The 21918-nt window shown below is 41.8% G+C and overlaps 1 long non-coding RNA gene across 1 annotated transcript; it reads left to right on the plus strand.

Moving 5' to 3' along the window:
• Positions 1-311: 311 nt before the first annotated feature.
• LOC136794316 (uncharacterized) lies at positions 312-13522 on the plus strand. Its single transcript, XR_010840903.1, has 4 exons — positions 312-906; positions 3581-4645; positions 11023-11224; positions 13314-13522. It is a non-coding gene; the product is annotated as an uncharacterized lncRNA (long non-coding RNA).
• Positions 13523-21918: the final 8396 nt, after the last annotated feature.

The following is a 21918-nucleotide window of genomic DNA, read 5'->3' on the forward strand; positions in this document are numbered from 1 at the left end:
CCCTTGGCCACTGGCTCTGAGCTTAGCCGGTCTCTGGTCTGCACTTCCCCCATCTCTCCCATGAGGGCAGGGCTGGGACTGGGGTGATGACAGAAGCCCGGGGTACACATATCAGGGGGATTCCCTTGGAGGGCTGGCTGTGCAGGGCCCGGGGGGAAGCTCTTTTTGGAAGAGTAAGATGGGAAGCTGGCCAGAGGCCAGGAGTGGCGCGGGAACCCCTGTGTCAGCCAGGGTACAAGCAGGAGACAGAAATCAAAGCAGCTTGTTCTTATAACAGAGAGGATGCAAGAGCAAGACTTGTTAACGAGGTGACTGCAGAGGCCAAGCAGAAGTCTAAAGTATCACGGCGGCAGCATATGGGAAGCAGCGGCCCCCCAAGCTGGGGGGACGCAAGATAAAGGCAGAGACTGAAATTACGCAAACTTAGAAACTCGGAGGGATCTGGTGGCTGGGACTCCAATCTCCGAGGAGTAGGTGCTGCTCAGCGGGTGCTGGTGCCTCCGAGGGGCCCCAGGAAGCTGGCTCTGCGAGTGTCGAGGAAACTGCAGACTGGATTCAGCTGCTGCCACGGGGACTGGAGCAACTGGGGCGAGCCAGTGAGGCTGGGTTGGTGCGAGCAGGAACGGGGAGGAGGAAGCGGAGGGAGCAGCCCCGCCACCTCCAGCCCTGCAGCGCGCTCTACCGCCCCCTGTCGGCAGACCCCGGCAGCGCGTGGCTGACAAAGCCGGGTTTGGTCCGCGGAGCCCCAGCCCCAGCATCTCACAGCTGAGGACAGAAGCGAAGGCTTGGAGCCAAGAGACTGAGAGCGTTAAATAACGTGGCATCCTATCCTAAAGAGTCCACATCCGAGGAGCCTCAGACAGGAGTGGCCTGGGACCTGGCCAAGAACACAAATCAAAGGGAGAGGTAAGAGCAGTTCCGGGCCCTGGCGGGTGATGGGATATTCCGTTTGCAAACAGGAATCAGAGTTATGATAGCAGGATTTCAGGAATGTTTAGCGACAGGCAGGAGTATTTCTAGAGCTCCTGAGAACTTGGCAATGTTGATGCAGTAAAGCACCAGCCTCCATGTCTTTCTCCCTTCCCAGCCCCCAGCCGCGCATCTCCGCCCACGCTAGCCTCCTCGTCAGCTGCTGGGTCTGCACTGTCGGATACCACGGTTAGACTTTTCACCACTCTCTCAGTGACATACCACAGAAGTGCAGTTCTCAGGAAGTGACCGTATTCTTTTATCTGTTGCTGAATACAAATTACCCCAAAGTTGAGCAGTGTAAAACAACCAACATTTAATATTAATGAATTATTATTAGTAGTAAAGATGATCTCAGTTTCTGTGGGTCAGGATGCCTTTGGTTTGGAGCTTCTCACAAGATTGCATGAAGGTTCCACGAGGGCTGCCTGCATCTCAAGGCTCAACTGGGAGTGGATCCTTTTCCAAGCTCACTGCCTGGCTGTTGGCAAGTCTCAGGTTCTCAATGGCTGTTGGTCAGAGGCCTTGCTGGGGTCCAGGCGTGTAGGTGTCTCCATAGGGCAGCTCATGACATGGCAGCTGGCTTTTCCCAGAGTAAGAGAGAGTGAGGGACTGCAACAAGGGCAGAAGGCACAGGCATTTTACACCAGTTTCAGAAATGCCAACCCATCACTTTTGTTATATTCTATTTGTTAGACGTGAGTCACCAGGCCCACTGTGCCCTGGAGGGGGCAGATTACAAAAGGTATGAACGCTCGGAAGTGGAGGGTCATGGGGAGCCATTTCAAAGGTGGCTTTCTCACCATGACTCAGCCCACAGCTGCGCTGAATTTCTCAGAGCAGGAGAGCTCCATCCTGCATGAGTAACAAACTCCAAAGGCTCAATTCAACACATGTTGAGTCTCCTGTTGCAATCAACTTACACTTTATAACAAAGTTAATTTAAGGCATATATAATGATACACATATGGCACCATATGGTAATTAGGCATCCATGGTAGAAGCCTCACCAAAATGACTATAATAAGTGTTATTTCGACATAGTCAAACTCATTTAACTTTTCTCGTTAGTTTAGGTCACCAGTATCTATCATCAGCTTCTGTGTTGATAAGTTTTCCCCAATACCACCTACCACCTACCACCCCACATGCAAACTCTGACACTCACATAAATGCAATTACAACGATCCTGGATCTCACCCTGCAATACTTGGGTGCTTTGTCTCTGCCTCCTATCCCCCGTGTTTTCCATTCCTTCCTGTTTCCCAGATGAAAGCACCTGAGCGGCCGCAGGCTTGGGTGGCAACCATTGGATCTGGAGGCTGCAAGCTGGATTTCTCCAGAGAGGTGCCAACAAACTAGGGGGCCTGGTGAGAAGAATTTACACTCTCGAGCACTTCAGAAGGGGCTGCTTGAATTATTAAAGCAGTTGTCCCTATATCTCCCCTCCTCTGTTGTATATTGCTTGGGGTAATTTTAGCAGGAAATAAAGTCTTTAAACTTTGGACAGCCACAAAGAAGTAAACATGCAAATGGAAGCAAGAGAATATATCAGTATCGAATGAGCTCCAGTTATTTGGGACCTGTTGTCAGATCCTCTCTTGTATCACTGGGGAAGAGGAGGGAAGGGGAAAGAAAACACCAGGGACAGGGGTAGGCTGGGACATCAGGTGGAGGAACTGGTGAGCTGGAGACATACAAGGAAAATTAAATGCAGGACATCCAGTTACATTAAAATTTCAGGTAGACAAGGAAAGACATTTTTAGTATAAGTATATCCCATGCAACACTTGGGATATACTTATACTAAAGTAATCTTTTTTTTCTGAAATTTAAATTTAACTGAGAATTCTGTATTTTAATTTGCTAAATCTGGCAACCCTACTGTAAAATCAATCTCTCTCACTTCCTTTTCACCCCAGAACTTGTCTTCAGCCTTGAGGGTCATGTCACTGTGGGCCCATAGTGGCTTTTTGCCCTTTCTGAAGGCTGGGATCCTGGCATTAATCCTGCCCTCTCTGGCTGCTCTTTGCCCCGTGCCCTCAGACCCCAAGCCCCAGGCAACTGCAGGGGCAGCACAAGTCAGGGATGTAGCATACTCATCTGAGGTCCCCCTGCTCCGCTCTCCCCAATGTCTCCGTAGCACTTGCCCCCATCCTGGCCTCCTGAAGCACCGTGCCTCCAAGTCTCTAGGCCCCCACGATGCGAGTGTGTGTAAATCCAGTGTGACAGGCAGATTTGAAGACTACAGGGGACTCTGAGTATGGGTTTAAATGTGGGCAAAACATTTCTTGCTGAGCAGTTCATGTTAAAAGGAACTTAGTTTGCCTCTTGGTGAGCAGCCTGGGAGGGGTGACTGGAAATCTACCACTGCAGCGCTTCTTCCAAAATTGCCCTTTCAGGTTTTACAGCATCATGGGTCCTATTTTAGTGGCCAAGTTTTTAAATTAACAAAGCAGATGAAACCACAAGAAGTATTCGAGTTTTCACTGTGGAAGGGGAAAGCAAAATCTGGGTCTCCGAGGTTTCTCATAAACCAGAAAAAACCCAGGTTCTGTTAAATGCTAATCTCCTCCTCTAACTGGCCGTCTGTCCTTCCGTCTAGTTGCAGGGTGGGTGCAAGTGTTGCCTGATCCTGGGAGGAAGCTGCCTTCCTCACCTGTTGTCCAAACAATGGAATTTCCTAGATTCCTTGCTGCAGTTCTTCAAAGTTCATGGACATACGCTGACTTTTTAAAACCTCGCTGTTACCAGGGGCAAAAAGAAGCATAAGAGAAAAATGCTTACCTTCAGACTCTCCAAGGTAGTCAAAAAATTCTTCCCAAAGAAATGACCAACAGTGACAAAACTGCTCACCGGTTCATTGTGAATCTGGATCCTGTCTGTCACACAGCAGGTTACTAGGTCCTGGGTGGGATGTGGAGACGGGAGGATAGAAGGAACAAGAGAGGGTCTAATCATCAAAACTGGGGTCCAGTGTTGTACCAAATGGGCCCCACTGCCAGGCTAACCTCACCCCCTTCCTCGTTCCCCCTCTATCCTCCTCCCCCCCACCCCCAGCGGCTTCTTGTTCTCTGACTGCTCAAGATGTTTCTCCCCTTTGTGCCTTGCTTTTCTGCCCAGCCACCCCCATTCCATTCCTCTGTCCATTAACATTCAACATGGAGAATGCCTCCTCCAGGCAGCCCCCCACCCTGACCCTCTCAGATTGTATTCATGCAGTGATGGAGCTAGGCAGAGGAACACACTGCAAGAACACCTAATACAATCTGAGAGGGTCAGGGTGAGTGGGAAGCAAGGAAGGTGAGGACGTTATGTTTAAGCTGACACCCAATGACAAATATAGTAGAATAAAGAGCAACATCAAGAAGACGAAATCAGGGACTTCCCTGGTGGCACAATGGTTAAGAATCCGCCTGCCAATGCAGGGAACACAGGTTCGATCCCTGGTCCGGGAAGATCCCACATGCCACAAGAGCAACTAAGCCCATGCGCCACAACTACTGAGCCTGTGTGCCACAGCTACTGAAACCCACGCACCTAGAGCCCGTGTTCCAGAACAAGAGAAGCCATGGTGATGAGAAGCCTGTGCACCACAACAAAGAGTGGCTCCCGCTCGCCACAACTAGAGAAAAGCCTGCGCGAAGCAACAAAGACCCAACGCAGCCAAAAATAAGTAAGTAAATAAATAAATAAATTTTTTTTAAAAAAAAGACGAAATCAGGACTTCCCTAGTGGTCCAGTGGTTAAGACCCCGAGCTCCCAATGCAGGGGGTCCAGGTTCGATCCCTGGTTGGGGAACTAGATCCCACATGGCACAACTAAGAGCCAGCGCAGCCAAGTATTAAAAAATAAAGAAGATGAAACCATGCAAAGGGGGCCTGAGGCATGAACAAATGCAGCACTTGTATTGTCCTTGTGTGTTTATCATCCGTCTTCTCCGCCGAGCAGCAGTCTCCATGACAGGAAGGACCACATCGATTTTATTTGCCAACATATGCCCAGTGCCCAGCATAGTGCCTGCCTGGCACATAGTATGTGTTCAGTATATATTATTGAATATTGAGTGAACCACTGCCCACTATTCTTCCTGCCTAAGACCAGGACCATTTCTACAGGTCTGGGTCATGGGGCCCCAGCTTGAGAGAACAGAGCAAGGCAGAAGCTGCTTTCCTTGTAGTGTCTGGCAGTGAGAGAGGGCCAGAGACTCAGGGCCCAAGTGAATGAGCCCCATCTCAGCCACAGCTTTCAAGGCTTCAAGTTCGGGCTGCTTATTTTCTGTGCTTATGGGAATCTGAGAACAGTCTTGGCTGAATTCATTCTTATCTCTCAGCTGCATGGTAATTTCTGGGGAGAAGGAGGCTTGTAATTAAGAGTTCAAATCCCCCGAAAGCCATATGACAAGCCACATAGGGGGAAAAATCCCTGGCTGCCTTCTTTAGTATAAGGATGATAGCAGCCAACTGGCATGCTGATCTGGGCCAGCCAAGCCTTTAACTCAACCAAAACAACAACAACCACAGCAGCTATAAAAATCCTGCTGTGGCTGTTGGTTCTAGGGACCCATCTCCCACCAGCTGCTTTGCATCTTTTTACTTGTTTGTTTGTTAGTGCCTAGGATATTTAAGGTCTTTGAAGGCTCTGGGCCTATTTCACTCTATATCAAATATCTTAAATTCTAACCAAATCTTACATTAGGTATAATACATTTTGCTCTTGCTCTAAAACATTTGAAAGGATTTTTGTTTCAGCTAGCTAATGCTGCATAACAAATCACCTCAAAACTTAGTGGCTTAAAACAACAGTATATTATCTTTCATGGGGTGGTTCTTCTGCTCCAAGTAGGATTAGCTGGGACAGTGGGTAACTATAATCAGGTGAAACATTGACCAGGAGCTCAGCTGAAGTTGAAATGTCCAGGATGCCTGGGCATCTGGAATCAGTTGGTGCTTGACTGAGAGCTCAATTGGGGCTGTCACCTGGGGCACTTGGTTCTTCTCCATGTGGGCCTTTCTAGATGACCACTTGGACTGTCCCACGGCATGGTGTCTAAGTTCTAAGTAGGACTGTGCCAAGAGGAAGCCTTCCAAAAGGAAGGCAGTAGAAGCTACCAGATCAATTAAAGTCCAGTTTTGGAATTGGTATAGCATTGTTTTGTCTATATTTTATCAGTCAAAGCAGTGACAGGCCTGGCCCACAGTTAATGTGGGAGGGGACACACAAGGGCATAAGCACTGGGAGATGTGAATGTCTGGGTCATCAAAATGATTATCTAACTTTTAAAATAATTATTATTGTGGTTCCTCAAAAAATTAAACACAGGAATACCAGCAATTCCACTTCTGCATGTATACCCAAGAGATTTGAAAGCCAGGATTTGAATAGATATTTGTATATCCATCTGCACAGCAGCATTATTCGCAATAGCTAAAAGGTGGAAACAACCCAGATGTCCATCAATGGATGAATAGATAAACAAAATGTGGTCCATCCATACAATGGAATATATTATTCAGTCTAAAAAAGGAAGGAAATTCTGATCCATGCTATAACATGGATGAACCTGAAGACATTAACCTTAGTGAAATAAGCCCGTCACAAATGGACAAATATTGTATGATTCCATTTATATGAGGTGCCTAGGGAAGTCAAATTCATAGAGACAGAATATAGGATAGTGCTTGCCAGAGGCTGGGGAGAGGAGGGGATGGGAGTGATTGTTTAATGGGTACAAAGTTTCAGTTTGGGAAGATGAAAAGATTCTGCAGATGGGTAGTGATGATGGTTGTACAATAACGTAAATGTACTTAATGCTAGTGAACTGTGTATTTGAAAATGGTTAAAATGTTAAATTTTCTGTTAAAAATAACGTTTAAAAAACGTTATTTTTAAAAACGTCTTTACTGGAGTATAGTTGCTTTACAATGTTGTTAGTTTCTCCTGTATAACAAAGTGAATCACTATACGTATAAATATATTGCCATATCCCCTCCATCTTGCATCTCCCTCCCACCCTCCCTATCCCACTCCTCTAGGTGGACACAAAGCACCGAGCTGATCTCCCCGTACTATGTGGCTGCTTCCCACTAGCTATCTATTTTACATTTGGTAGTGTATATATGTCCATGCCACTCTCTCACTTCGTCCCAGCTTACACTTCCCCCTCCCTGTGTCCTCAAGTCCATTCTCTATGTCTGTGTCTCTATTCCTGTCCTGCCCCTAGGTTCTTCAGAAACTTTTTTTTTTTTAGATTCCATATATATGTGTTAGCATACAGTATTTGTTTTATACTTTCTGACTTACTTCACTCTGTATGAGAGTCTCTAGGTCCACCCACCTCACTACAAATAATTCAATTTTATTTCTTTTTATGGCTGAGTAGTATTCCATTGTACATATGTGCCACATCTTCTTTATCCATTCATCTGCTGATGGACACTTAGGTTGCTTCCATGTCCTGCTATTGTAACTACTGCTTCAATGAACATTGTGGTACATGACTCTTTTTGAATTATCGTTTTCTCAGGGTACGTGCCCAGTAGTGGGATTGCTGGGTCATATGGTAATTCTATTTTTAGTTTTTAAAGGAACCTCCATACTGTTCTCCATAGTGACTGTATCAATTTACATTCCCACCAACAGTGCAAGAGGGTTCCCTTTTCTATACACCCTCCCCAGCATTTGTTGTTTGTAGATTTTCTGATGATGTGCATTCTAACTGGTGTGAGGTGATACTTCATTGTAGTTTTGACTTGCATTTCTCTAATAATTAGTGATGTTGAGCAGCTTTTCATGTGCTTCTTGGCCATCTGTATGTCTTCTTTGGAGAAATGTCTATTTAGGTCTTCTGCCCATTTTTGCATTGGGTTGTTCTTTTTTTAATATTGAGCTGCATGAGCTGTTTACATATTTTGGAGATGAATCCTTTGTCCTCTGATTCATTTGCAAATATTTTCTCCCATTCTCAGGGTTGTCTTTTCGTCTTGTTTATGGTTTCCTTTGCTGTGCAAAAGCTTTGAAGTTTCATTAGGTGCCATTTGTTTATTTTTGTTTTTATTTCCATTTCTCTAGGAGATGGGTCAAAAAGGATCTTGCTGTGATTTATGTCATAGAATGTTCTGCTTATGTTTTCCTCTAAGAGTTTTATAGTGTCTGGCCTTACATTTAGGTCTTTAATCCATTTTGAGTTTATTTTTGTGTATGGTGTTAGAGAGTGTTCTAATTTCATTCTTTTACATGTACCTGTCCAGTTTCCCCAGCCTCACTTATTGAAGAGGCTGTCTTTTCTTCATTGTATATTGTGGCCTCCTTTATCAAAGATAAGGTGACCATACGTGTGTGGGTTTATCTCTGGGCTTTCTATCCTGTTCCATTGATGTATGTTTCTGTTTTTGTGCCAGTACCATACTATCTTGATTACTGTAGCTTTGTAGTATAGTCTGAAGTCAGAGAGCCTGATTCCTCCACTTCCATTTTTCTTTCTCAAGATCGCTTTGGCTATTCGGGGTCTTTTGTGTTTCCATACAAATTGTGAAATTTTTTGTTCTAGTTGTGTGAAAAATGCCATTGGTAGTTTGGTAGGGATTGCATTGAATCTGTAGATTGCTTTAGGTAGTATAGTCATTTTCACAATGTTGATTCTTCCAATCCAAGAGCGTGGTATACCTCTCCATCTGTTGGTATCATCTTTAATTTCTTTCATCAGTGTCTTATAGTTTTCTGCATACAGGTCTTTTGTCTCCTTAGGTAGGTTTATTCCTAGGCATTTTATTCTTTTTATTGCAATGGTAAATGGGAGTGTTTCCTTAATTTCTCTTTCAGATTTTTCATCATTAGTGTGTACGAATGCAAGTTCTTCTGTGCATTAATTTTGTATCCTGCTACTTTACCAAATTCATTGATTACTCCTAGTAGTTTTCTGGTAGCATTTTTAGGATTCTCTGTGTATAATATCATACCATCTGCAAACAGTGACAGTTTTACTTCTTCTTTTCTGATTTGGATTCCTTTTATTTATTTTACTTCTCTGATTGCTGTGGCTAAAACTTCCAAAACTATGTTGAATAATAGTGGTGAGAGTGGGCAACCTTGTCTTTTTCCTGATCTTAGTGGAAATGGTTTCAGTTTTTCACCATTGAGGATGATGTTGGCTGTGGGTTTGTCATATATGGTCTTTATTATGCTGAGGTAAGTTCCCTCTATGACTAGTTTCTGGAGGGTTTTTTGTCATAAATGTGTGTTGAATTTTGTCAAAAGCTTTTTCTGCATCTATTGAGATGATCATATGGTTTTTCTCATTCAATTTGTTAATATGGTGTATCACATTGATTGATTTGTGTATATTGAAGAATCCTTGCATTCCTGGAATAAACCCCATTTTATCATGGTGTATGATCCTTTTAATGTGCTGTTGGATTCTTTTTGCCAGTATGTTGTTAAGGATTTCTGCATCTATGTTCATCAGTGATATTGGCCTATGGTTTTCTTTCTTTGTGACATCTTTGTCTGGTTTTGGTATCAGGGTGATGGTGGCCTCGTAGAATGAGTTTGGGAGTGTTCCTCCCTCTGCTATCTTTTGGAAGAGTTTGAGAAGGATAGGTGTTAGCTTTTCTCTAAATGTTTGATAGAATTCGTCTGTGAAGCCATCTGGTCCTGGGCTTTTGTTTGTTGAAAGATTTTTAATCACATTTTCAATTTCAGTGCTTGTGAATGGTCTGTTCATATTTTCTACTTCTTCCTGGTTCAGTCTCGGAAGGTTGTGATTTTCTCAGAATTTGTCCATTTCTTCCAGGTTGTCCATTTTATTGGCATAGAGTTGCTTGTAGTAACCTCTCATGATCCTTTGTATTTCTGCAGTGTCAGCTGTTACTTCTCCTTTTTCATTTCTAATTCTATTGATTTGAGTCTTCTCCCTTTTTTTTTGATGAGTCTGGCTAATGTTTTATCAATTTTGTTTATCTTCTCAAAGAACCAGCTTTTAGTTTTATTGATCTTTGCTATCGTTTCCTTTATTTCTTTTTCAGTGATTTCTGATCTGATCTTTATGATTTCTTTCCTTCTGGTAACTTTGGGAGTTTTTTGTTCTTCTTTCTATAATTGCTTTAGGTGTAAGGTTAGGTTGTTTATTTGAGATGTTTCTTGTTTCTTCAGGTAAGATTGTATTGCTATAAACTTCCCTCTTAGAACTGCTTTTGCTGCATCCCATAGGTTTTGGGTTGTTGTGTTTTCATTGTCATTTGTCTCTAGGTATTTTTTAATTTCCTCTTTGATTTCTTCAATGATCTCTTGGTTACTTAGTAGTGTATTGTTTACCTTCCATGTGTTTGTATTTTTTACAGATTTTTTTCCTGGAATTGATATCTAGTCTCATAATGTTGTGGTCAAAAAAGCTACTTGATACGATTTCAATTTTCTTAAATTTACCAAGCTTGAAATGTGACCCAAGATTTGATCTATCCTGGAGAATGTTCCATGAACACTTGAGAAGAAAGTGTATTCTGTTGTTTTTGGATGGAATGTCCTATAAATATCAATTAAGTCCATCATGTTTAATGTATCATTTAAAACTTGTGTTTCCTTATTTATTTTCATTTTGGATGATCTGTCCATTAGTGAAAGTGGGGTGTTTAAGCCCACTACTATTATTGTGTTACTGTCGATTTCCCCTTTTATGGCTGTTAGCATTTGCCTTGTGTATTGAGGTGCTCCTATGTTGGGTGCATAAGTATTAAAATTGTTATATCTTCTTGGATTGATCCCTTCATCATTATGTGGTGTCTTTCTTTGTCTCTTGTAATAGTCTTTATTTTAAAATCTATTTTGTCTGATATGAGAATTGCTCCTCCAGCTTTCTTTTGATTTCCATTTTCATGGATATCTTTTTCCATCCCCTCACTTTCAGTCTGTATGTGTCCATAGGTCTGAAGTGGGTCTCTTGTAGACAGCATATATACAGCTCCTGTTTTTGTATCCATTCAACCAGTCTATGTCTTTTGGTTGGAGCATTTAATCCATTTACATTTAAGTTTTTTTTTTTTTTTTTTTTTTTTGCAGTAAGTGGGCCTCTCACTGCTGTGGCTCCTCCTGTTGTGGAGCACAGGCTCCGGATGCACAGGCTCAGTGGCAATGGCTCATGGGCCCAGCTGCTCCGCGGCATGTGGGATCCTCCCAGACCAGGGCACAAACCCATGTCCCGTGCATCAGCAGGCAGACTCTCAACCACTGTGCCACCAGGGAAGCCCTAAGGTAATTATTGGTATGTATGTTCTTATTACCATTTTCTTAATTATTTTGGGTTTGTTTTTGTAGGTTTTTTCCTTCTCTTGTGTTTCTTGCCTAGAGAAGTTCCTTTAGCATTTGTTGTAAAGCTGGTTTGGTGGTGCTGAATTCTCTTAACTTTTGCTTGTCTGTAAAGGTTTTACTTTCTCCGTCAAATCTGAATGAGATCCTTGCTGGGTAGAGTAATCTTGGTTGTATGTTTTTTCCTTTCATCACTTTAAATATGTCCTGCCACACCCTTCTGGCTTGCAGAGTTTCTGCTGAAAGATCAGCTGTTAACCTTATGGGGATTCCATTGTATGTTATTTGTTGCTTTTGCCTTGCTGCTTTTAATATTTTTTCTTTGTATTTAATTTTTGATAATTTGATTAATATGTGTCTTGGCATGTTTCTCCTTTGATTTATCCTGTATGGATAAATGCTTCATGGACTTGATTGACTATTTCCTTTCCCATATTAGGGAAGTTTTCAACTATATTCTCTTCAAATATTTTCTCAGTCCCCTTCTTTTTCTCTTCTTCTTCTAGCACCCCTATAATTTGAGTGTTGCTGTGTTTAATGGTGTCCCAGAGGTCTCTGAGACTGTCTTCAATTCTTTTCATTCTTTTTTCTTTATTCTGCTCTGCAATCTTCCAGGTCACTTATCTGTTCTTCTGCCTCAGTTATTCTGCTATTGATTCCTTCTAGAGAATTTTTAATTTCCTTTATTGTGTTGTTCATCATTGTTTGTTTGCTCTTTAGTTCTTCTAGGTCCTTATTAAATATTTCTTGTATTTTCTCCATTCTATTTCCAAGATTTTGGATCATCTTTACTATCATTACTCTGAATTCTTTTTCAGGTAGACTGCCTATTTCCTCTTCATTTGTTTGGTCTGGTGGGTTTTTACCTTGCTCCTTCATTTGCCCTGTATTTCTCTGTCTTCTCATTTTGCTTAACTTACTGTGTTTGGCGTCTCCTTTTCACAGGCTGCAGGTTCATAGTTCCTGTTGTTTTTGATATCTGTCCCCAGTGGGTGAGGTTGGTTCAGTGGGTTGTGTAGGCTTCCTGGTGGAGGGGACTGGTGCATGTGTTCTGGTGGATGAGGCTGGATCTTGTCTTTTTGTTGGGCAGGACTGCATCTGGTGGTGTGTTTCGGGGTGTCTGTGAACTTATGATTTTAGGCAGCCTCTCTGCTAATGGGTGGGGTTGTTTTCCTGACTTGCTAGTTGCTTGACATGGAGTGTCCAGCACTGGAGCTTCATGGTCGTTGAGTGGAGCTGGGTCTTAGCGTTGAGACAGAGATCCCTGGGAGAGCTCTCACTGATTGATATTACATGGGGCTGGGAGGTCTCTGGTGGATGAATGTCCTGAACTCAGCTCTCCCACCTCAGAGGCTCAGGCCTGACACCTGGCCAGAGCACCAAGATCCTGTCAGCCACATGGCTCCCAAGTCTACAGTTGCTCCCAAAGTCCACCGTCTCAATTTTGGGATGATTTGCTGTCTATTCAGGTATTCCACAGTTGCAGGGTACATCAAGTTGATTGTGGAGATTTAATCCACTACTCCTGAGGCTGCCTGGAGAGATTTCCCTTTCTCTTCTTTGTTCACACAGCTCCTGGGGTTCAGCTTTGGATTTGGCCCCACCTTTGCATGTTAAGTCACCCTCTTTTGTCTGTTCTACACCCAGGCAGGTGGGGGTTAGAGGAGCAGGCTGATTAGGGGACTCTGGCTCACTCAGGCTGGTGGGGAGGGAGCGGTATGGAATGCAGGATGAGCCTGTGGCAGCAGAGGTCGGTGTGATGTTGCAACAGCCTGAGCTGCACCATGTGTTCTCCCAGGGAAGTGTCCCTGCATCATGGGACCCTGGCAGTAGTGGGCTGCACAGACTCCCAGGAGGGGAGGTGTGGAGAGTGACTTGTGCTTGCACACAGGTTTCTTGTTGGCTGCAGCAGCAGCCTTAGTGAAAAACATTATTTTGAGTTTTGTAAAAATAAAATATTAATCTATATTTTTGGTATCTATTATATTTATAACTATGTAAGAATTGAATTGACCTGCAGTTAACTATTCCTTTGCTGTTCACAGTGTGGTGCGTGGACTGGAAGCATCAGCATCACTTGGGTGCTTGTGAGAAATGTAGAATCTCAGGCTCTACTCCAGATCTACAGAATCAGAATCTGTATGCAGACAAGATCCTCAGATGTTTTGTATCTTCATTAATGTTTAAGAAACACTGAATTACTTGACATATGTTTTATAGATATTCAATTAAACATTTATTGATTTTGATTATATAATTTTCTGTTTTGCATTTTGGAATCATTACATGTTTTTATAAGCTCTCAAAAATTTTCATAGGATTTTAAGACATTCCCAGGTCCTAGCCACCATGCCTAGAGAGCCTAGGGGATGAATTTGGTAAATCCTGCACATAGTCACATCCCCTTTGGCTCCAATCTGGTTTCCCACCACAGTTAACAATTCTTCAGGTCATCTACTTGGTTCCCATACGAGCTCTTCCCTGAGATCTGGCTATGATGATACCCATGGCTCTCAGGGCCACTGTCCATGGCTGAGGGACCCCAGTCCTCAAGGCAGGATTCAGGGATACCACATCCCAGGCCTGGTTTGGCTGTCCAGGGAGACAAAATCAACCTTGTCTTTTCCAATTACTACTCCTACTGAAGAAGTAACCTAGCCCCATTTTAAAGTACAATATACATGTAGAAAAGTACACATACCAATTTACAGCTCAATACATATTCATGCACTAAACATTCTCCCAAAACCAACCCACAGATCAAGGGATAGAACATTACCAACACCCAGGAAACCCTTCTAGTCACTGCTATTCCTTCTCCTCCGAAGTTAACCACTGTTTGGACTAATAACATACGTTAGTTTTTAAACGATTTTTATTCTTTATATAAACAGAATGATACAGCATATTCTCTTTTGTCTACCTTCTCTCACTCAACTTTACATTTCTGAGATTCATCCATATTGTTGTGTGTAATTGTAGTTTGTGTTCTTACTGCTGTATAGTGTTCCACTGTCTGAATTCAGTACAATTTAAAAAATCATGATATCATTGATGGGTATTTGGGCAGTTTCCAGTTTGCAGCTAGGCACATCTTAGTACTTTTCGGAGGGGAAACATACATACACCACGCTTCTGTGGGAATTATCTGGGAGTGGAATTGCCGGGTCACAGGGTATATCTTTGTTTAACTCTAGTGATACTGCCAAACAGTTTCCTAAACTCTTAACCCTATTCTTCATCTAAAAATGAATTGTCCTGCCCCCATTCTATCCCTTCTTAGAGTTGTGACAAATTTCAAACATGACATTCTTTCTCAACTGCAACTACCAAAACATTGGTGCTAATATTTCAAAATAAATAAATGCATCCATGAAATCCTCAGCAGTGGCTGAGGGAAAATGCAAAGAATCCGGATGACAGCTATAACACCAAGATGTGAAGACGTTTTTCTTTGTTGCTGAGAGGGTTGGGAGCCGTTTTGCAAAAGCTGCTGCCAATCACGCTTGCTGATCTTTGCAGGGCTAATTAACAGCACTCGGGCAAGCAAGGGGGACTGGCAGGCGCCTGCATGGTGATGTGAATTGAGCCATCCCAGGGCTTATGGCTAATTATAAGCACAAAGAGCACTTAAAGGCTGTGATTTGAAGGAAAAAAAAATCCCTGAACAAAACCAAGAAAACCTCTTTGGAATTCTAATGCCAGCATGCTGTGATTGCATTGCTTGAGGGCAAGGGTGCCGCTAAAATCTACCATGGACTAAATCACACAGCACCCTATGTCACACAGCCACACTCCCAAACATGCCCAGGGGAAGGGCTTCCTTTGTGCCATTCGGGAGTTGGGGGAAGTGTGTCAATTCCATTTCCAGGGCGTCCCAGCCCTAGTATTATAAACCTGTTTACACCAAGCATGGAGAAGCAGACTGGGGTAATCCAGGGCCCTGCAGTGGTGGGTGCGGTGGGGTTATCTGTGCACGCTTTGATCCCCATTAGCTACAAACCACAAATAATCCATAAAGTATGCAAATCAGATCCCAATGAATAGCACTTATTAGCATTTCCTGGAACTGACCAAGGAGAAGCTGTGAATGTTTGCCAAGGAGGAAAGCAATTCTTGTGCACCTCATTGCAAAAGCTTGTCTGATCAGGCAAAAAACCCTGGGCTTGCTGGGAGGGAAGAATAAAGCTGAAACTGAAAGGCAGCTTTGGTGCCCTCAGATCATCTGGAAGAGTGTCCTCACAGTTCAGGCATGTGGTGTGATTTGACGTGAAATGGAGGAATCAGATAGGAATGAGTTTCTCGTGCTTCCCAGTCCCTTGGGGCACTGCCTGGTTCAGGCCCTAAAAACCTCTGCATATACCCACACGCATCTTCCTAGCAGCCTCTGAGCAGAGACCAGGACAACCAAGGGCCCCAAAAACTTGAAGAAAAGGGCTAGGGTGGGGGGAGGGGGCAAAAGAAAAAGAACTTTTACTTAAAAGGATGGTGGAAAGCTGTGAGCAGGGGATCTTGATCTTACCTGATCCTCGATCCTTTGGGCAAATTAGTGAAGCCTCTGGACTCCTTTGCAGAAGAGATTTTGAAATGCATAAAATATAACACATAGTACATTAGGAGTTTGGGATTAGCAAATACAAACTACTATATATAAAATCGATACACAATAAGGTCCTACTGTATAGCACAGGGAACTGTATTCAAAAATCCTGTAATAAAACATAATGGAAAAAGTTATGAAAAAGAATATATACACATGTTATGTATATATAACTGAATCACTTTAATGTACAACAGAAACTAACACAACATTGTAAATCAGCTATACTCCAATAAAAATAAATAAATAAATAAAACACATAGTATTGTATTAAAGTATGTATAACTATCAAAATATTTAAAATATAATATGGTACCAAATGTACTTTTCATTAACACATGAAATATTGAGATCCAGTAGCAGATCCACTGACTACAACAGTTTTAAAGCAATGATGAGCATAGCAATATTTTAAGATATCTACCACATAACTGTAATATAGCATAAAAATATCTGTGATTTCACTTAGTGACAGTCACAGGTGCTGCTAACATCCCTATAGTGCAGGGGTCCCCAACCCCTGGGCCACAGGCCTCACAGCAGGAGGTGAGCAGCAGGCGAGTGAGCAAAGCTTCATCTGTATTTATAGCCGCTCCCCATCGCTCACATTACTGCCTGAGCTCCACCTCCTCTCAGATCAGCGGCGGCATGAGATTCTCATAGGAGAACCAACCCTACCGTGAACTGCACATGTGAGGGATCTAGGTTGCACAAGCTTTATGAGAATCTAATGCTTGATGATCTGAGGTGGAGCTGAGGTGGTGATGCTAGCACTGGGGAGTGGCTGCAAATACAGATTATCATTAGCAGAGAGGTTTGACTGCACAGAGACCATAATAAATCTATTGCTTGCAGACTCATATCAAAACCCTATCAGTGTGGGAGAGAGGGTGATGCAAGAGGGAGGAGATGTGGGAGCATGTGTGTATGTATAACTGATTTAGTTTGTTGTAGAGGGAAAACTAACACACTATTGTAAAACAATTATACTCCAATAAAGATGTTGAAAAAAAAAAAAAAAAAAACCCTATCAGTGAGTGGCAAGTGAAAACAAGCTCAGGGCTCCCACTGATTCTGCATTATGGTGAGTTGTAGAATTATTTCATTATGTATTGCAGTGTAATAATAATAAGAATAAAGTGTACAATACATGTAATGCACTTGAATCATCCTGAAACTATCTGTGGAAAAATTGTCTTCCATGAAACTGGTCCCTGGTGCCAAAAATGTTGGGGACTGCTGCTGTAGTGTGTAACTTACATCCAGAATTGAAGGAAATGTGACATTTCTGTTACAGATTATTAAAGATAAAGATGTACTTTTTTCCCATCCAACTTTACAAACTTTCTGAATTCTATCCATAAACTCAAGATTAAGAACCTCCATGGCATCAACTGAATTTTAAAAGATATATTCAAGGTTATTAATAAATGTTTCTCTTGCTTCAAAAGACTTAACAACAATTTAAAATAATTCTTAGGAAAAAATTATTCTTATGGACATCGACACTGAAAAGACTGATACAGCTATTGCCTCCGTGAACGTGCAGCTTGCCAGCAACAGAAACCAATGCTAAGCCCCTAATATGGCACTGCTCCTCCAGGAGACGAACTTGTCCTCACAACAATAGATCCTATTCTGGGTATGGGTCTCTCTTTCATGCCTACAGAGCCTCATGGAGCACCATTTTCCAGGAGTATCTTTTTTTTTTTAAATCATTGGTGTTGTGTTTTCCACATAATATTATCCTCTATGCCACCAAGAGCTTTGGTGGCACAACATTTCTTAAAATGAATCCATAAAAAATCCAAAAGCCATTGGGGCTGGGCTCTTTATAAGCTGAATTGTCCATTAGGTAGGGCCAGCATTCTGGGGTGGAAGGGATGGTGTCACACCCCAATTCTCCTTCAGTAAGGAAGCCCTTATTCCCTCAACTGCTAGGAGTGTTGCTGGCAGACAGCCCTGACCTGTTAGTCCCTGTTGAGGATTGCCTCGTTTGAAGAGGGCCACCTCACCCAAGGTTCTGCCTCCTTCTAAAAGCTGGCTGACACAGGGGTGGAAAGCCTTGGCCTCTGCCACAACTTGGACCTACTGTAAAGGATCATCTCAGCTTCAGAACTCCCCTTGGGTTGGGCTGAAGGCTTCATTGTGACTACATCCCAGCCCAGTTTTCCTCTCTACCCAGTTCTGTTCCCTTCCATAGGTTTGACCCAAGGACTTTTCTTAATAAATCTTCTGCATGGTTATCTCCATGTCAGAGTCTGCTTCCTGGTGAGCCGGACTGACAACACGTACTTTTGGATCATGTTTGGCTCATAATTGATGGCTTCTCTCACCCACAACAACTTTACTCCAAAAGGTGGTCACTGCTTTTCTATTACTCTGACACTTTCTTCCAATCTGTGAGTTTTGAAGCTGGTACTTTTGATTTTCACACATAAATGACAACTATGTGATGACTACAAACTGGCCACTGAAAGCGACTGTAAGAGGCCATTGACTGTGACTCTCATCCCATCCCAGAGATATTAAATGTGAAGAAAAAATTTTCTCTACCAAGGTTGCCTTTCCCATTTTCCTGAGTTTCTTTTGGGTTTAAGAGGCTCAGATGACCTCATGGATTTGGCTTTTACTGCACAGCCTTGTCCTGCTTGGTCTTTGGTGGTGGCCAAGGAAACCAAGGATCACAGCTAGTCTGTTTTCTTGCCCTGATCTGTGCCAGAGGGTCCTGGGGAGCCTTGGGCCTCACCTCAGCTCTGGCAGTTCTCCTGACATCTGGCTGTGGCTTTGGAGCATCCAGCCTTTGACTGTCTAATACAGGTCCCTGTACCCCTAGCCCTAGTGAACTCTCCCACCAGGCTTCTTCACTGCCATTGGAGTCCCACTGGGGTCCTTGCTTTGTCTAGGTCAGCCCTGCCACCTTATCTACTCCATGGTGGTCACCCCATGTTGGCAGAACACTTGGAAAGTTCCTTCTTCCTAGGGCTCCAGGGGAGAAGCAGGCTTTCTTCAGACCCTCAAACCTAAGTCTTTGCTTTTCCTTTTCAGTGTTTCAACATTAGAAGGAAGCAGGACCAGGGCCCCACTCAGCAATACTCACCTGTATCTCACTTTCTTACCTGTCTCAATCCTTATCCATCCTACCTCATATGCTTATCTGTTTGAGTATAAAAGACTGGTTTTCTATCATTTCTTGTGTCTTCTCAAGTCTAGGATCCATAGTATGAATCTCTATAGTTAGCTAGTCGTCCAGAATTGGCTCTTGATATCTAAGCCCTAGTTTCTGGAATTGTGAGCAACCTAACTTACTTCCTTCCTCTTCCTCCTTGTCTTCCTCCTTCTCCTTCTTCTAAAAGCTCAACAAAGCCTGGCCCTTGCAATAAAAAAAAAACAAAACAAAAACAAAACAAACAAAAAAACCCACACTTTGCTGTGAGTTAAAAATTCCCTTTGGTAATTCAGTGGACTTACTTGAATTAGGTTGTATCAAAATATTTTCCCAACTACAGATATGTATCACACTTCATTCCCTGAAGAGAATCTATCCTCTGTTCTAAGCCTATGGAACATTTGCTAAGAGTGTCACCTATTAGGCCACAAGAAAAATTTTAACATATTCCAAGGGGAAGAAATCATGCAGGCTACAATCTTGGACCAAAATACAGAGAAACTAAATGTTAGCACCAAAACCTTAAAAAGAAAGAAAAAACTCCACCACACTCCTACATAACTTTTGGATCAAAGAGAAATCAAAACTGCAATTACATATTATTTAGAAAACAATGATAACGAGAACACTACGTAAGTGAGATGTCAAGGTTGCACACAAAGAACAATTAGGAGCTTTAAATAAGAAAAAAGAATATAAATAAACTGTTCAACTAGAAGATAAAAAGAGAGCCAAGAAAATATGACTAAGAAAAGAAGGAAGAAGGAATTGATCAAGGTTAAAACAGAATAGTTTTAGGAAAGAGAAAATTAGTAAGTTTGCTAAGTAAATCAGAGATATTTGTTTAAAACACGAGAAAAAAAGAAAAAACCTTTTGCAAAGATAATCAAGAAAAAAAAAGGAAAAAAGAAACAGTATGGAATGAAGAAAGGAATATAACCATAGATAAAGGGCAGATTTACAGGTTTTATAGGTAGATTGTTATTATATTTAATTTGTTTATTTTGTTTATTTATTTTTGGCTACATAGGGTCTGCCTTGCTGTGCGTGGGCTCTCTAGTTGCAGCGAGAGGAGGCTACTCTTCGTTGTGGTGCACAGGCTTCTCATTGTGGTGGCTTCTCTTGTTGTGGAGCACGGGTTCTAGGCACATGGGCTTCAGTAGTTGTGGCACACGGGCTCAGTAGTTGTGGCTCACAGACTCTAGAGAGCAGGTTCAGTAGTTGTGGTGCATGGGCTTAGTTGCTCCGTGATATGTGGGATCTTCCCAGACCATGGCTCAAACCCGTGTCCCCTCCATTGGCAGGCAGATTCTTAACAACTGTGCCACTAGGGAGGCCCTTATATGTAGATTATTATGTTGAACTCTGAGCTAAGAGCTGTAAAATCTGGGTAAAATGAATGATTTTCCAATAACACATAAATGATCAAAATTTATCAAGAATGAAGAAAGTATAAATATGCCCATGAATGTAGAAGAAAATTTAAAACTTGTCAAAGCACTCCCAGAATGTGCCTAGATTTTATAAGCTAATTCATTCAGAACTCCATGGATCACATAACTACTCTGGGATTTAGACTGTTCCAGAGCATAGAAAAACATGGAACATATTTCACTCAATTTTGCTAGACTAGCATAATCTTGATATTAAAACTTGTAGCAGAAATCTAATGCAATCTCAGATATGAATATAGTCTCAAGATTCCAGAAAAAACTGTAAAAAATCAAATTCAGTAGAACATCAGAAATGGGACTTCTCTGGTGATCCAGTGGTTGAGACTCTGTGCTTCCACTGCAGAGGGACAGGTTGGATCCCTGGTCAGGGAACTAAGATCCCACACAACACATGGTGGGGCCAAAAAGAAAAAGAAAAAAAAGGAGACAATAGTACATCCGAAGAACAATATAATAGAAGTAAAGTTTTTTCCTAAGAATGCACATGTAGTTCAATAATGAAAAAAATCTCAAACATTATTGTGGGGAGGATAAGCTGATACAGCTTTTTGGAAGGGTAACTTGGTAGAATATATTAAATTTAGAAATGCATCTAGTCTATGACTTATCAATACCATTTATAGTTATCTATATCCTAAAGAAATATTCTCATACAGGCACAAGGATGTCTGCAAGAAGGTTTACTGTAGCAGAGTTTCTTTACAAAAAAAAAGAAAAAGAAAAAAAAAGGGAGAGAGAGAGAGAGAAACAACTTAAATATTCATCAGTAAGGGAATGACTAAATCAGAGTGTTTCTTCCATACTAAAGAAAAAGAGGCAGCTATTAGAAAAGAATGTGTTAGGAGAAAGAGGGGAGGATAAATTAGGAATGTGGGATTAACCTATACACACTACTATAAATAAAACAGGTAAACAACAAGGACCTACGTTACAGCACAGGGAACTATACTCAATATCTTGTAATAACCTATAATGGAAAAGAATCAGAAACTATATATAAATATAATGGAATCACTTTGCTGTACATCTGAAACTAACACAACATGGTAAATTAACTATATTTCAAAATTTTCAAAAAAGTGTGTTACTCTATATGTACTAAAACAGAAAAATCCTTGGCACATTAAGTAAAAAAATGAAACAAAACAAAACAAATTGGTGGGTTAAATCATATATAATGATCCTATTCATACTAAAAAACAGAACTATACACTTATGTATCTACACATACATATGTAAATTAATATAAAAAGATCTTTCTACAGAAGATAAAGAAGTTATAATTTGGGGAATGAAATGGGGTCAATGGAGATGATATTAAGGGCCAAAAAATGGAACTTTTGTCTTTTCTGTATAGTTCTGTACCATTTAACATTTTTACAATGAAAATATAATCAAATATTACATGAGTAACTGAAATAATAAGA

The sequence above is a fragment of the Kogia breviceps genome, chromosome 5 (assembly GCF_026419965.1).
Source record: "Kogia breviceps isolate mKogBre1 chromosome 5, mKogBre1 haplotype 1, whole genome shotgun sequence".
In the NCBI taxonomy this organism is placed as follows: domain Eukaryota; kingdom Metazoa; phylum Chordata; class Mammalia; order Artiodactyla; family Physeteridae; genus Kogia; species Kogia breviceps.